Below are 16,418 nucleotides of genomic sequence, written 5' to 3' on the forward strand. Positions count from 1 at the left end.
CTGAGAACAGAGTAACATATTAATGTTTCCGCAACACAAACATGTACAAAAAATGAACTGTTCTTGTCTTTTTATATTTTTAACAAATTTTTGAAAAAAAAAACTAGAAAAAACAGTAAATAAATTTTGCCCTTCTCTAAGAAAATTTATAAAAATCTGAATGGTTGCTTGAGTGGTCCCATAGCATGGAATGACATGGTGCTTCATTTTGTGAAGAGGGGATGGCAGACTCTGCAATTTTATCTGCAATCAGGGAGAACAAAAAACCCACACACCTCAGGTAGACATGGGTCTCTCAGACCCTTAACATATTAAGCCACCCTTATACTGGGGAAACCGAGAGAGAGCTTGAAGTAACTCCCTCACCCCTTGCATGGAGACACAAAGTTAGGAAGCTACTGAGAAGAACAGGGCTCCTGGGTATTTAGGAGTTAGTGAACTAGACAATGGGACAGGGGGTGGGTAAGTCTCACAGACCTACGTCTACCTGTAGCAGCAAATATATATATATATATATATATATATATATATATATATATATATATATCACAGGCCTACGTCTACTTGAAGCAGCAAATATATATATATATATATATATATATATATATATATCTATATATATATATATATATATATAATATTACCAAGGAGTAGGCTTACTGCTGAGTAGAGATGCTTGCAAGGCACTATGTGAGTTTGAACCAATTAATGAGCGCTTGCTTTATGCTCGTTTAAAATCTGACCATGGTAATATCAGTATGGTTGTAGGGTACGCTCCGACAAATGAGGCTGCTGATGAAATGAAGGATGACTTTTATGAGAAGCTGCAGGATGTAGTGAATAGAGTGGCAAGACATGATGTGTTAGTTTGCATTGGTGATTTTAATGCGATTGTTGGCAGTAGTAGGGATGGCTTTGAAGATTGTATGGGTAAGGAGGGTGTTGGTATAAGAAACGAAAATGGGGTGCGATTTGGAAGCTTTTGTTTGGCAAATGACCTTATAATTGGTGGAACTATCTTTCAGCATAGAAAAATACATAAGACTACTTGGATTTCACCATGTGGTAAATATTGTAACCAGATTGACCACATTGCAATTAGCAGAAGGCATAGGAGTTATTTGCAAGATGTTTGCGTAAGGAGGGGGGCAGATATAGGTAGTGATCATCAACTTGTTGTGTCAAAGATTAAAATAAAACTTAAGAGAAACGTTAATGGTAATTGTACAGGAGGTAATAATTATGATTTGGATGAGCTGAGAAGTAATGAGAGCACGAGGTGGGAATGTAGGAACAGGTTTCTAGTCCTGCAGACTTTGATGGAATTTGAAGACAGTGATATTAATCAAATGTGGAGAGAGGTAAAAGAGGTTTTGCATGAGAGTGCTAAGGTTACTATTAAGAAAAAAGGGAAAATGAGAAGGAAAAAGTGGATGTCAGATGAAACATGGAATGCAATTCAGAAAAGGAAAGAGGCTAAGTTAAGAAGTGAAGAACAACATGTTGATGGCCAGGTAGTTGAAGTAGTTAGAGCAAAGTGCTGGAGTTTACATTCTGAAGTAAAAAGACTCGTTAGACGTGATAAGAGGAGACTATATGATGAAAAGGCGACAGAGACAGAAATTAAATTAAGTAAAAATGACGGTCAGAGCACAAGAGCAGCGTATCAGGCCATAAAGGAGTTAACTGGGACTGAAAAGAGAAGGAAGGAAATACCTGTACGAGATAGAAATGGTAATTTGATGACTAAAGATTTGGATATAAAAGGAAGGTGGAAAGAGCACTTTGAATCTGTTCTAAATAGACCAATCCCAGCTGAAGAAGACATTTTGCCAGCCGAGAGAGATTTGCAGATAGAAACAGGGGATATAACTTTGGAAGAGGTGGCAAATTCTATAAAGGAGTTAAAGAACTTTAAGGCCCCAGGAGAGGATGGAATATTCCCTGAAATGCTTAAGGTGGAATATGACGAGTTGATGAATGCGCTTTTGAAACTTTTTAATGTGGCTTGGGATAATGGTGGAATTCCAGAAGAGTGGAAAAATGGAGTGATTATAAAAATACCAAAAAAGGGAGATTTAAGTGTGTGTGGCAATTGGAGGGGGATAACTTTGACACCTGTAGTTGCAAAAGTCTTTTCCAAAATCTTGATGAACAGAATAGAGCCAGTAACTGATAAAATTTTAAGAGAAGAACAAGCGGGATTTAGAAAGGGTCGAGGTTGTAATGATCAGATTTTTATTGTAAGGCATCTACTGCAACAAGCTAATGAGATGAAAATGCCACTTAGTATGTGTTTTGTGGATTTTGAAAAGGCGTTTGATAGTGTTTCATGTGGAGCTATGTTGAAAATTATGAGATTCTATGGTATACCAGAAAAGTTTGTAAATATTATTAGAAGCCTGCATGAAGGTACTTTCTGTAAGGTAATGGTGGGTGGTTCTTTGAGTGATCCATTTCAAGTTAGGTCAGGAGTGATTCAAGGTGGAGTTCTTTCGCCATTGCTGTTTGTTTTGGTTATGGATTATGTTATGAAAAAGGTTGTAAGGAGAACAGGTGCAGGAATTAACTGGAAAGAAAATAAGAAGCTGATGGATTTGGACAATGCTGATGATATTGTACTGATTTGCGGAAGTATTTACGAGATGCAGAGGGTGCTTGATTGTCTGGTGGAGGAAGGAGAAAAAGTGGGATTGGTAATAAATTGTGGAAAGACTGAAATTATTAATATGAACGTGGAGAAACAAATCGATTGTGTAATTGGGAATAATGTGATGAAGAATGTAGAAAACTTTAAATATCTGGGAACGATTGTATCATCTAATGGATCATTAAACAATGAAATTGAGGAGAGGATTAAACAGGCTTGGCGAGCAGTTGGAATGTAGAAATCTGTTTGGAATAATAATATGCTTTCGGTACATACTAAAGTGAAAATTTACAAGTCCATGGTTAGACCAATTTTAATTTATGGGCATGAGTCATGGTACAGTACAATTGCAACAGATCAGAAAGTATTAGGATTTGAGAATAAAATACTGAGAAGGATTCTTGGGGTAAAGTGGCAAGACAGAGTTACAGATGCAAGAATAAGGGATATTACGAGAGTGGAACCAGTTAATGAATATATGAGACTGTCTCGCTGGAAGTGGCTGGGGCACATATACAGAAAAGACGGTAGTTTAATACAGGATGTGCCAGAGTGGACTGCTAGAGGAAGAAGAGGTAGAGGTAGGCCGAGGGAAACCTGGTTGAGGACAATGAAAAAAGAAGCAGCAGATGAGTGTTGGTGGGACCTGAAGGAGATGGCAAGAGACAAATATTGGTGGAGAGAGTTCATTGAGGCCCTATGCATCCCGTGGGGTGCCACAGGAAATGATATATATATATATATATATATATATATATATATATATATATATATATATATATATATATATATCCGTACCCTACTTTCCCACTACTCTGTCTTATCCCTACATATCATTTACTTTAATATAGCTCTCCTATGGTTTCGTTTCTGCCCTATCCTTACCTTCGTTTTCCTTGGCACGCTTGTGTACTTATGTTTCCTCTGTGTGTGAGTGTGTGTGTGTGTGTGTGTGTGTGTGTGTGTGTGTGTGTGTGTGTGTGTGTGTGTTTCGCACTTCAGATCTAATGCACCTGCTGAATACCCAATAACGGCCATTTGCCTTATTTTAATCATAATTCCCTCACATGATTTATTTCAGCCTGGGATAAATTGCGAATTCTTGGGATTAGATACGCCTTCATTAATCCCATCAGTAAATGATCTTTCCAAATATAAATAGCCTTATAACATCTAGCTGTAGTAAGAAAAAGCATAAATATGGTCCTTTGACTGAAGAGGTTTGATGACACACTCTTTATAAATGGATTTTTTTTTCCTTTCTTTTATAGACACGTCTTATTCTTCATCCGTCTCGCAGCTTTCCACTACGCCCTGTCCACTAAACTTGTCCTAAAATTGCTCTCTCACCACGTTGAATGGTGCACTGAACGACATTATCACTGGAATATTGCACTAGTCAGGAAGAAGCGCCATGAGCTGTGTGCTAAGCTGTAGAAAGTCATATTTTGCCACTTATGTATGGGAAATAAGTTATATAAAGGTGAAAATCTTCATTATGGTGGACGATCTATGGCTTCACCCCTCCCACCTCTTCCTCTGGTCACCACCAGAGACATAATATAGTCCGTATTATAAAGATTTTGAGGGCAAAGGTGTAGGCGAACCAACCATCTTATTATGACAATCCTTTTTTTAAACCCCATGATAAGGGTTAAGTGTTTTGGTTCCTCTACTTGTTGAAAGTGGCTCTTGGTAAGTGGTATCCTGGAAGCAGCATAAATGATAAAAAAAATCTGGAATACCCTTGCACATTCAAACTGTGTTTTAATAATGTAGACATATAGCTTAATGGCATTTTGTTCCCGCGACCGCAGCCGCTTGTGGATTCCGTACGGTTGTTTCCTAACTTAATCACCTTGTGCATTTGTCACCTGATTATTCACCTCGGAAATCTTTCATCTTTAATGTCTCACCACGACACGACACCGGTACCATGTAAACTTTGTTGCGTTCTTCAGTTGAATGACGATACTGTTGTTGTTGTTGTATATCGTCGATTTCATATTCTCCACTCCACTTTTGTGTTATCTCCAGACGACTACCTTCAGTCTAGGGGAGATTTTTTTTTCTTTTATCTGAATTAACTTCTTTACTGTAAGGTACTTGTCATAAAATGGATAAAATCACCTGTAGCAGCAAATATCTATCTATCTATCTATCTGTCTATCTATCTATCTATGTGTGTGTGTATGTATGTATGTATAACGTTACTGGACTAAAGGGGTTAATCTCTAAACAGGCAAACATATTTCGTGAAGTAAAGTGGGATTGTGTATCTTGTAGTAGTTTCCCCACCAGATGTCATGTAGTGACGGGAGAGGTAAAGAATAGTATGGGACTATTTTTATTTGTCTTGGAAATATTAAACAGGTATAATAGTATAAGTCCTGGGTAGCTACCTCCCTGTCTCGCTATCTCTCTCTCTCTCTCTGTTCTAAGGCTAATCTCCGTCTCGACCTCTCTCTAGGGTCGCTTGTCTCCTTCTAAACTCTCTTTCCTAAAATCTCGTGTAGTAGGGTGTGTGTGTCACGTATCTTCCTCATGGCAACAGAACTTTCTCACGAGAGGACTGCTGACAGCTAACTGCATCATCTCCTTACTGGCCGCTGTCGTCAGCTTTCCTCCGTGTAAGCGTTTAGCGCTGCTCGCTTCTCGCAAACACAACACCTTCTCATTATTTGACTTCCTGCTTCTATCTGTCTCTCTATCTATCTATTTATCTATCTATCTATTATGTAGTCCTATATTTGCTCGGCCGCGCGAAAATGACGTACCATCGACATTTAATAGTTATAATATATTAATACATACTACATACACATTATAATGAACTTATAAGCTAATTAAGTGAAATACATAATATTGTAAAGTAACATAATTGTATGAATATTGTATACATATATTATGCATAGTAAATAGTGATTATTCAGTAATATTACATTTTAAATAAGTTGAATACATATTGGAATAAATGCATTAAAGTAAATTATTTAACTGTAATACAGTATGTACTTGGGTTATTATAGTGAAATGCATACATGCAAGAATAAAAATAGTTTAAAATTAAGATTATTGTAAGAGTTATTAATATTTCATTTAAAGATAATGGTACTGGTCTGCCATATATGGGTCATTCTTCTTTGTGTTATTAATATTATTATTATTATTATTATTATTATTATTATTATTTTTTTTTTTATATATATAATTAATACTATATACAAAATATATACACTTCATTCAGGGTGGTTAACTGTGATGTTAACTCTCCCCCCACTAAACAATGACTCCAAATTAGCAATTCTTGCATGCATTCTGTGCATGGCCAACAGCAATACTGCAACCACAATGCAGATAATTATAAAGACAGAAGGTGCTTGGCTATACACATAATATGGGTTGAACATACTCAAACTCAAATCTTCCCAGGGCTTCATTGTTTCATTGATCAGCTGCATAGTTTCAAACTTAGGTGAAGTCAACTTAATACTTGTGCTCATGTTTAAGTCCATATCAGGCAGTGGGTGGAAATGTTTGTGTGTATGGTTGAGAATGGCGTAGTGATTGATGGTGGATAAAGTAGACATGGCTGGTGTAAATACCGCACAGTAGTCTGGTGCTATGTATAATCCTGAGGCTGATGTATGAGATGGTGGTATATCTGGACAGACTATGTAAACTGATGTGTTATGAGGGAAATAAAAAAACTGCGAGTGTCCAATGCGTTGATGGTGTACAAGTTTATCTGGAGCAAAAGTGAAGTTGCAATGATGATGAATATTGTTATTGCTGATGATAGCCATTTCACAAGGGACCGTATCAGTAGGCTGAAACGTGAAAATGTACGCAGGACAAAGATGAACAGCATGTAAGGATGTGCGGCACTTTCGCTCAATCGTTGACTCACTTGCGAAAGTGACAGTGTCTCGTCTCTTGGAGACCATGATGAGTTCGGTGTCTGTGTTGATGTTGATGATGACTAAAGTGTTGTTGTTTCTATAGGGGAAGGGGTGTATTTGGTATACTGTGAACAGGTCTTCCGTGATGAATGGTACATGAACTATCACTGATGTTGGTGTTAGTGTTGCTTCCAAGTACGGGTAATATTGCATAAATTCCCTACTGCGGAACAATGGCTTCAATTTATGTTTATGTATGCCTTGACTAACTATCTGACGTAGCTCATGAACTGGGAGTAAGTCATTTGTGATCTTGCCATCACCAGCATTCGAAATTCCTTGCATAAGTGCCCTGAAATGATCTCTAGTGTTCTCTAATTGTAGTAGAATCGTGTCAATATGTTCTGTGATGATGGAGAAGTGCTGGAAAAGGGTAACGTTACCCTCCAAGTCATTTATTTTATCTATACTCTCGAGAGCTACGTTTTCTGCTTGTTTCAGATTTTTCACAATTGTTTTCATTGCTGAGTTCTGTCCTGTGATGAATTTATCTTGGTATGTTAGTACCTGAGCTATCTTATTAAATTTTTTGTTTATTTCTTTAAGGTCATCCTCTGTAGCCAATCCAAAGATGTTCCCAAGAATTGCGCCGCCCAGATCGAACAAACCGCGCTTTTGGCGAGTACGTGTGATATTGTTCCTGTCGCTCAGCACCTCTGTTCCATAAGATGGGAGATCTTGGATCATGACGAGCATAGTTGACTTCGCCTGTTCTAGTTTCCATTTCGCTAACTTCACCATTTCATCCACTTCCTTGGTGATATGTGATTGTGAAACATAATTCCCTATCTTGAAGTCCAGAGTTCGCATCGGCGTCGCAAGTCTTTCTATATAAGTAGGTAAGTCATACAAGTAATCTAGACTTATTTCAGTACTCATGACGTCCTTGACGATTGTAGTCGTGGCCGTTGGAGCTATGAGGCATCCTTGTCGTACTATATGCTTGGGGTCTAGGTGCGCATATACTCTTACTATGTATAGGAGAATCCATAGCATAAGTCCCTTCATCGTAACCTACCGAAAAAAAAAAAAAATCTATTAATTTCCTATAAAGCTGTGGTTGATGATAGTGATGATGTGCGTTACGGTTGGCTGTTATTTCATTTATAGAAGGAGTTTAAATCGATATTTAATTCTCGTAAATGATGTACTGTAGATTTCATTGGAATAGTTGCACCTATGTTCGATTGTTTGGTATATGACCTTAATTTCTTTTTGTAATCATTGTTGTGTTCTTGCTTGGTTTATTGAGGTACGTTCACCTGTTCGGTTGTATCCGAGGCTGAATAATTATGTGATAATTCCCTTGAAACTCGTTTTAAATGGTCAATATGAACTTGTTTTTCCTCGCCACTTGAAAGTGACTTAATTAAAACTTTGTTTGCCTTTATGTTAATTACTCTGTATGGGCCCTCAAATTTAGGGGATAATTTATTGTCTCTCGTATGTGTGTGTGTGTGTGTGTGTGTGTGTGTTTCGTACTTCAGATCTAATGCACCTGCTGAATACCCAATAACGGCCATTTGCCTTATTTTAATCATAATTCCCTCACATGATTTATTTCAGCCTGGGATAAATTGCGAATTCTTGGGATTAGATACGCCTTCATTAATCCCATCAGTAAATGATCTTTCCAAATATAAATAGCCTTATAACATCTAGCTGTAGTAAGAAAAAGCATAAATATGGTCCTTTGACTGAAGAGGTTTGATGACACACTCTTTATAAATGGATTTTTTTTTCCTTTCTTTTATAGACACGTCTTATTCTTCATCCGTCTCGCAGCTTTCCACTACACCCTGTCCACTAAACTTGTCCTAAAATTGCTCTCTCACCACGTTGAATGGTGCACTGAACGACATTATCACTGGAATATTGCACTAGTCAGGAAGAAGCGCCATGAGCTGTGTGCTAAGCTGTAGAAAGTCATATTTTGCCACTTATGTATGGGAAATAAGTTATATAAAGGTGAAAATCTTCATTATGGTGGACGATCTATGGCTTCACCCTCCCACCTCTTCCTCTGGTCACCACCAGAGACATAATATAGTCCGTATTATAAAGATTTTGAGGGCAAAGGTGTAGGCGAACCAACCATCTTATTATGACAATCCTTTTTTTAAACCCCATGATAAGGGTTAAGTGTTTTGGTTCCTCTACTTGTTGAAAGTGGCTCTTGGTAAGTGGTATCCTGGAAGCAGCATAAATGATAAAAAAAATCTGGAATACCCTTGCACATTCAAACTGTGTTTTAATAATGTAGACATATAGCTTAATGGCATTTTGTTCCCGCGACCGCAGCCGCTTGTGGATTCCGTACGGTTGTTTCCTAACTTAATCACCTTGTGCATTTGTCACCTAATTATTCACCTCGGAAATCTTTCATCTTTAATGTCTCACCACGACACGACACCGGTACCATGTAAACTTTGTTGCGTTCTTCAGTTGAATGACGATACTGTTGTTGTTGTATATCGTCGATTTCATATTCTCCACTCCACATTTGTGTTATCTCCAGACGACTACCTTCAGTCTAGGGGAGATTTTTTTTTCTTTTATCTGAATTAACTTCTTTACTGTAAGGTACTTGTCATAAAATGGATAAAATCACCTGTAGCAGCAAATATCTATCTATCTATCTATCTATCTATCTATCTATGTGTGTGTGTATGTATGTATGTATAACGTTACTGGACTAAAGGGGTTAATCTCTAAACAGGCAAACATATTTCGTGAAGTAAAGTTTTTTTTTTTTTTTTTCAAGAAACAAAGATAAATGAAATTATTAAGAGTTAGTCAAAAACATACTACATTAAACTACATCGTTCATACAGAAGTTAAACCGCCTTTCGCAGATGACATCTTTCTTATTAATGTTATTTTTAGAGGCATTTACTCAGGTAAGGAAAAATTTTTCTCAGTGGTGGGAGTTTTCTAAACTTGCATGAATAAATAAAGAAGCTTAGCATTCCCAAATGTACAATTAAAAGTACGTCATCTTACTAAAGGACTAAAGTTTGAAGTAGGCAAACAAACTTCCCTAAGCACAGCATCACTGGGCAGGTTGACAGTGAAACAAAGGTTAGAAAGTTTTCATTAATGGACAGTCAAAATAAATGAAGAATATGGTATCATCGTACTGAAAGGAATTCATGCCATGAATCTGATGTCGTCCTACTTTAAAAAGTTTCTTCTTGTCACCACTAGAGAAGTTTATGCGGCTTTGGAGAAACTTTTCGAAATGGAGGAGTTAGGAGATACCCTACAGTGTCAGAGTTTTTTTTTATTTTCTTTCTTTGTCCTTTTTCTTTCTTTTTTTTAGCTAAATAATATTGGAGGTAAAGCAAACTGATATGTCCTGTGGTTGAAGGGGCTACTTAGAAAAGAGTAGAAAGATCTCCTGAACTAAAGTATCCTGAGGCAGTTTAACTAGGAACCAAGGGAAATAAATGAAATCAATAATCAGATGAAATAAAAAATAAAATACGTTAAAATGCAGAGAGACACTAGCCATTTCACTCTGATGACATATTTCATCTTAATCATGTTACTATCAAATGATTACATTCGACATTGAAAGGTTTTATTGGTTTTTAAGAGGTTAATCAGGGTTACAGCTAAACTCTGCAATAAAATATATATATATATATATATATATATATATATATATATATATATATATATATATATATATATATATATATATATATATATATATATATATATATATATATATATATATATATATATATATATATATCATTGGCTGAATGGGACAGAAAAGTCCTCTGTCCTATAGGGGCAACCTCGCAATAAGCAGGCCAGATTTTCCAAAGTGAGGCATCCTGGGGCATGTAACTGGGAATCGAGGATAACAAACCGTCCAGTTTAACCGAAAGCCGCTTCAACTAGGGAAGTTTTGGTAAGGTTTAAGAGGGTAGACTTGATGTGGGTGGTTGAGGAGAATGGACTAAAATCAGTGATGCTGAGAGAGGGGGTCTTAGCCGGAGCGGATTTTAGAAGTGTGGCTGACTGAGGGAGAAGTGAATGAGGGTGGGGATGGCTAAAGATTGAGGCAGGGATGGGTGAGGGTGGGGGTGGGGATGAGTGAGGGTGGGACTTAATGGAGGGAGTGATTGAGGGAGGGTACGTAAGGGTGTGGGTGAGTGATAGCTGGGGGCCTAAGGATAAAATTATTTACACGGCGGACAAAGGAACCGAACTTTCTTTTGATTTTATTAGGTCACAGTGAACAATTTTAGAAGAGGTGTCCGCGGCTCTCAGCTTCCGGTAGCCGCCATATTGGATTGTTCAAAATGGTCGCCACTGAAAATTAGTACATATTCTTTCTGTAATATCTCCGGTTCTTTTTGGGATATTTTAATGATCTTGGTGTCTAAACTAATGTTTTCAAGGTCAAGGAATCCGAATATGGCATTTAAATTGCAATTATTGGGGTGTTCAATGGTGTTCTACAGATGTAATTCAAAATTTATGAGAAAATAATGATCTTTTAAACACTATTTATTACTGCATTACCACATTTGATAACTAGATAGCACATGAAATGACTTAAATAAGAACAAGTTTAATTTAGACACATTTTGATGTGAGTGCCACATGTTTGTAGTTACCATAGTCGTCCTATTACATTTCCAAAATGACCACCTCAGAAATGGTAAATTATAATGAATGCTTCATTTCGGGTTCTGATGCGAATATCTTGATGCATTTTGTATCTTAATAATGTGTTTATGCTCACATAGTCTATGGCTAGTATTTTGGTGAATTTTAATTAAATTTGAATATCAATTATCTTCCTTCTAAATATTTTTATGCATTATATACCAAGATAATGCCAACTTCGTTCAAGTAGAAACGTGGATATTTCTATATTATCCCAAGGAATCGGAAATCATATTATATACATTTAATTTTAAAAAAGTATATGTCTATTTTAAATCATTGTTCCAATATCACAGTTTCGCAATTGTCTCTTAGTTATGAGCTAATAGAAATCTGGTCTGTTCCATCGGTAACATTTCGTCAGTCACAAAAGCTCGTCAATCAAAGTCACAATCCCCTTCACAAGCATACAGTGTAGTGCAGCCAAGTCCAGCTTCATTGCATATACATTTCCTTGTGCATAGTGGTAGTGCTTTGCATCCACAAGAAAAGAGTTCGTGACAGGCTTTTGCTGCTTCAAGAATTGTCCAGTGTGGCATCCAGTGACCTGCACTTTTCCTCCATCCATAGTTCTCTGGAGATGGTTTGTTGATGACGGAAGGTCTCCTGAAGTTGATGTACCAAGTCATGAGGAAGCTGATACAAAGATTGTCACTCACATTCAGGATGCTCTCAAGGCTGGACACAAGAGAATCGTCGTCAGGACCATCGACACAGATGTGGTGATTATACTTCTAGGGACACACCAGCACATTACTTCACTGCATTCAGATGCTGATGTGTGGGTAGGATTTGGTCCTAAGAAAACATTTCGGTATTACCACATTAACACAGTATGTGAGTACTGGGGTTCACAAAAGCACACTGCTCTTCCCTTCTTCCATGCACTTACTTGTTCAGGTACAACCTCACAGTTTCTGCGACACGGGAAGAAGGCTGCGTGGAAGACATGGGGAACCTGCAATGATGGAACTGAGGCCTTTGTTATCCCTGCTGAGAATCATTTTGTGTTGGTGGATGAATCATCACAGTTGTTCCAGTGTGTGGAGAGATTTGTGTGTCTACTCTATGAACCCTTAACTGACCTAACCAGCGTCAATGATCAAAGGAGAGAGCATTTTAGCAAGAGCGGGGAGCCACTGGATGCCTTACCACCATCACAGGTGTGTATTAATTATATCAGAGTATGATATGACAAAATGTCCAGATGTATAATCCTACAAATGAATTCGGGTCAATTCTTCCTGAAATGCAGACTTATAAGTTCTGGTTAAAGTAAACCTTACAAAAAATATATGTTTTTCATTCATAGGGGTCACTTCTACAAGATGTGAGGAGAGCTGTCTACCAGTCTAGTATATAGTCCAAAAGCATCACAGCACTCATCAACAATCCATCTCCAGAGAACTTAGGTTGGAGGAAAAGTGCAGGTCGCTGGATGCCACAATGGACAGATCTCCCTGAAGCAGCAAAAGTCTGCTGCAAACTCTTTTCTTGTGGATGCAAAGCACTACCACTGTGTACAATGAAAAGTAAATGCAATGAAGCTGGATTTGGCTGTACTACACTGTGTGCTGGTGAAGAGGAATGTGACTTTGATGAGCTTTTGTGACTGACGAAATGTTACCGATGGAACAGACCAGATTTTTATTAGGTCGTAACTAAGAGACAATTGTGAAATTGTGTTATTGGAACAATTATTTAAAATAGGCATATAGTTTTTTAAAATTAAATGTATATAACATGATTTCCGATTCTTTGGGATAATATAGAAATATCCACCTTTCTACTTGAACGAAGTTGGTGTTAGCATGGTATATAATATTTAAATATATTTAGAAGGAAAATAAGTGAAATACAAATTTAATTAAAATTCACCAGAATACTAACCAAAGACTATGTGAGCATAGAGACATTATTTTAGATACAAAAAGCATCAAGATATTCCCATGAGAATCCGAAATGAAGCATTCATTAGAATTTACCATTTCTGATGTAGTCATTTTGGAAATGAAATGTGACGACTATGGTAACTACAAACATGTGGCACTCATTCCAAAATGTGTCTAAATTAAACTCGTTCTTATTTAAGCCATTTCATGTGCTGCCTAGTGATCAAATGTGCTAATGCAATAATAAATAATGTTGAAAAATCAGTTAGTTTATTATAAAATTTTAATTACATCTGTAAAACATCATTGAAAACCCCAATAATTGCAGCCTAAATGCCATACTCGGATTCCCTGACTTTAAAAATATTAGTTTAGACACCAGGGATCATTAAAATATCCCCTAAAGAACCAGGGATATTACAGAATGTATATCTATCTATCTGTCTATTGCCAGACGCCATGATCCCGCAAGGGTAGCCATTTGACTTTGAGTTATTTGTTTTACGGGGAGGGGCATTAACCCTCCACCAACCCACTTGTTGACACGTAGGGAGCAAGTATGGTTTGGTTATATGGTTACCACCTTGTGTTGGAAATGGTTTCTTGGCTTATAGGAAACCATTTGGCTTGTCACTCATTGTAAAGCCACCTGTAAAGGAAAGAAAAGCATTAAGAAGTGACAGGAAAGATGGGAGAAATAGGAAGAGATGAGGGGAGGCAGAGAAAAAGAATGGTAAAGGCTAAGGAAGAAGTAGGCAGCACTACTTCAAGTGAGTGGATGATGGTCACCACTAACTACCACATTACTAATTTTCAGTGGTGGCCATTATGAACAATCCAACATGATGGCCACCAGAAGCTGTTTGCCGTGGGCACCCCTTCAATAATTGTTCACAATGACCTAATAAAACCACAACAAAAGTTTGGTGCTTTTGTTCGCCGTGTAAATGTTTTGCCCTTTTTTTGCCCTCAGGCCCCTAGCTATGAGTGTGAAAGTGAAGTTTGTGAGGGTGAGGGAGTGAGGGAGAGAAATCGATGATAGTGGTGAGTGCGGGAGTGATGGCAGGAATGACTGACAGCGGGCATGATTGGACGGGGGGAGGGGGCAGAGTGAGAGAGGGGTGAGGGATGGTGGGAAGGAGTAAGAGTGAGGGTAAGGGCAGGGAGTAGACTGTATCACCAGTCGAGCAAGGCATTACTCACAGGGTGGATGGAGCGCTGATGACAAGGAGAACTGGAGCTCCCGTTTCTTCAGCCTTCGTGACTAGTTCTTGACCATCCCCCTTTGCTTTACTTCCTCAGTGTTTCAGTAACACAGAGAGTAGGCCAGCATACTCTCCAGTACAAGTTTCTCTAACTGTCAAAACCAAACTACATTCACATCAAACACTGCACTTCCTACTCAAAATAAAAAAAAGGGCGTCATCGTACCAAGCCTCAGAGTCACCAGGGTGGGGAACCATAAATGCCACCACCATCCGCCCCTCTCCCAGTGACGACTCAACGAGTTGCCTGGAACCACTGTCTGACTCGCTTCTTCTTTGTCTCTGCAAAATTCGCGGCCTTTCCTCTCTCTCTGTTGAGCACCACCTCTCCTTCTCTAAACCTCACCTTCTCGTCTTAACTGAGACTCATTGTCTGAAGCAACTGATGGCAATCCCTTATCTGTATCCTTCTACTTTTTCTATACTCATTTCAAAACCAAAGATGGCTCTTGTGTATATGTATGCAATGACTTATCTTGCTCTCATGTTCGTAAACTTGGCTCTTCCGAATTCTCTACTCTCTGGCTTCGGCTTTTCTGTCTTTCTCTGACTAAACATATTTGTGCTGTTTATTTATCTCCTAATTCTACTGACTATGAAAAATTCTTCGACTGTCTTCTACGATGAAACACATTCTATCTGTTTCCCCTTTCTGTGAAATCTCCATTCTAGGAGATTTCAGTGTTCACCACCACCTTTGGCTCTCTTCTTGTTTCACTGACCCACCCGGTGAACAAGCCTACATCTTTTCTATCCTTAATGACTTAATGCAGCTTGTACAGCACCCTACCTGTATCCCCACATACTTGACCACTCCTTACAAATAATATTTTGCTTACTCTGTTGATCTTTCCTATCCTATCGCTGCAGTACGGCCTGTGGACCCTTCAAAGAAACATCATTTGTGGCACTCTGGAGATGCTGATTGGGAGGCCCTCAGGCAGTACTTCTTTGATTTTCCCTGGAATGATTATTACTTCCATGGCCGGGAGCCATTTGGGTATCCCTTGTATATTATGGAGGTTATTCTCTTGGGCATGGAAGCATACATTGCTTTCTCATATCCTTTGACTAATGCAAATAAACTTTGGTTTAATCACGCTTGTTTTAATACTGTCCTCGATGAGGAGAGGGACTATAAAAGGTACCGGAGCCAACCCACCCCTGAATCATATCTTTTTTATGCTTCTGTCTGGCACTGTGCTAGGTCTGTTCTTTGCTCTGCTAAAAATTATATCATCCGTACTAAATGCTCTCAACTGTCCAACTTGAATTCTTCCCACTTCTTCTTGCTCCTTGCCATAAACCTTTCTAACAACTTTACCTCATCATCCTTCCCTCCTCTTTTCTACTCTGATGGCTCTGTAGCAATTTTTTCTACTGATAAAGCATATCTCTTTGTTCAGACTTTCTCCAGTTCCACCTTAGACGATTCCAGTGCAGTTCCTCTATCACTTCCCCCCTTTGGCTTCCTCATGGCTGACATTAAATTTTCTTCAGCTGATGTATTTTCTGCCATCATTGGCCTCAGTACTAACAAGGCACATGAGCCTGGTGGGGTCCCTCCTGTTGTCCTCAAGAACTGTGCTTCTGTGCTTACACCCTGCCTAGGTAAACTCTTTTGGCTTTGTCTGTCAACTTGTACCTTTCCTTCTTGCTGGAATTTTGCGTTCATTCAGCCTGTCCCAAAGAAAGGTGACCATTCCCAGCCCTCTAACTATCGCCCAATAGCTTTAACATTCTGTGTCTCAAAAGTTTTCGAGTCTATTCTTAACAGAAAAATTTTAAAGCATCTTTCCTATCACAACCTTCTTTCCGATCGTCAGCATGTGTTGCATAAGGGACGCTCCACAGGCGATCGTCGCACCTCCTTTCAGACCCCTGGTAATCTTCCTTTTGGACTTTGGCAAAAGCTCTCTCATTGCACTTGACATTTCAAAGGCTGTCGATCGAGTCTGGCATA

General features: G+C 38.3%; 1 protein-coding gene across 1 annotated transcript in view; it reads left to right on the forward strand.

Moving 5' to 3' along the window:
* LOC145394919 (advanced glycosylation end product-specific receptor-like) overlaps positions 1 to 16,418 on the forward strand; it is a 263,707-nt gene that overhangs the window by 115,854 nt on the left and 131,435 nt on the right. The gene's annotated exons all lie outside the window — the stretch shown is intronic.

This window comes from Coenobita brevimanus, chromosome 29, assembly GCF_032717465.1.
Source record: "Coenobita brevimanus isolate Jiangsu-jjx chromosome 29, ASM3271746v2, whole genome shotgun sequence".
NCBI lineage: Eukaryota > Metazoa > Arthropoda > Malacostraca > Decapoda > Coenobitidae > Coenobita > Coenobita brevimanus.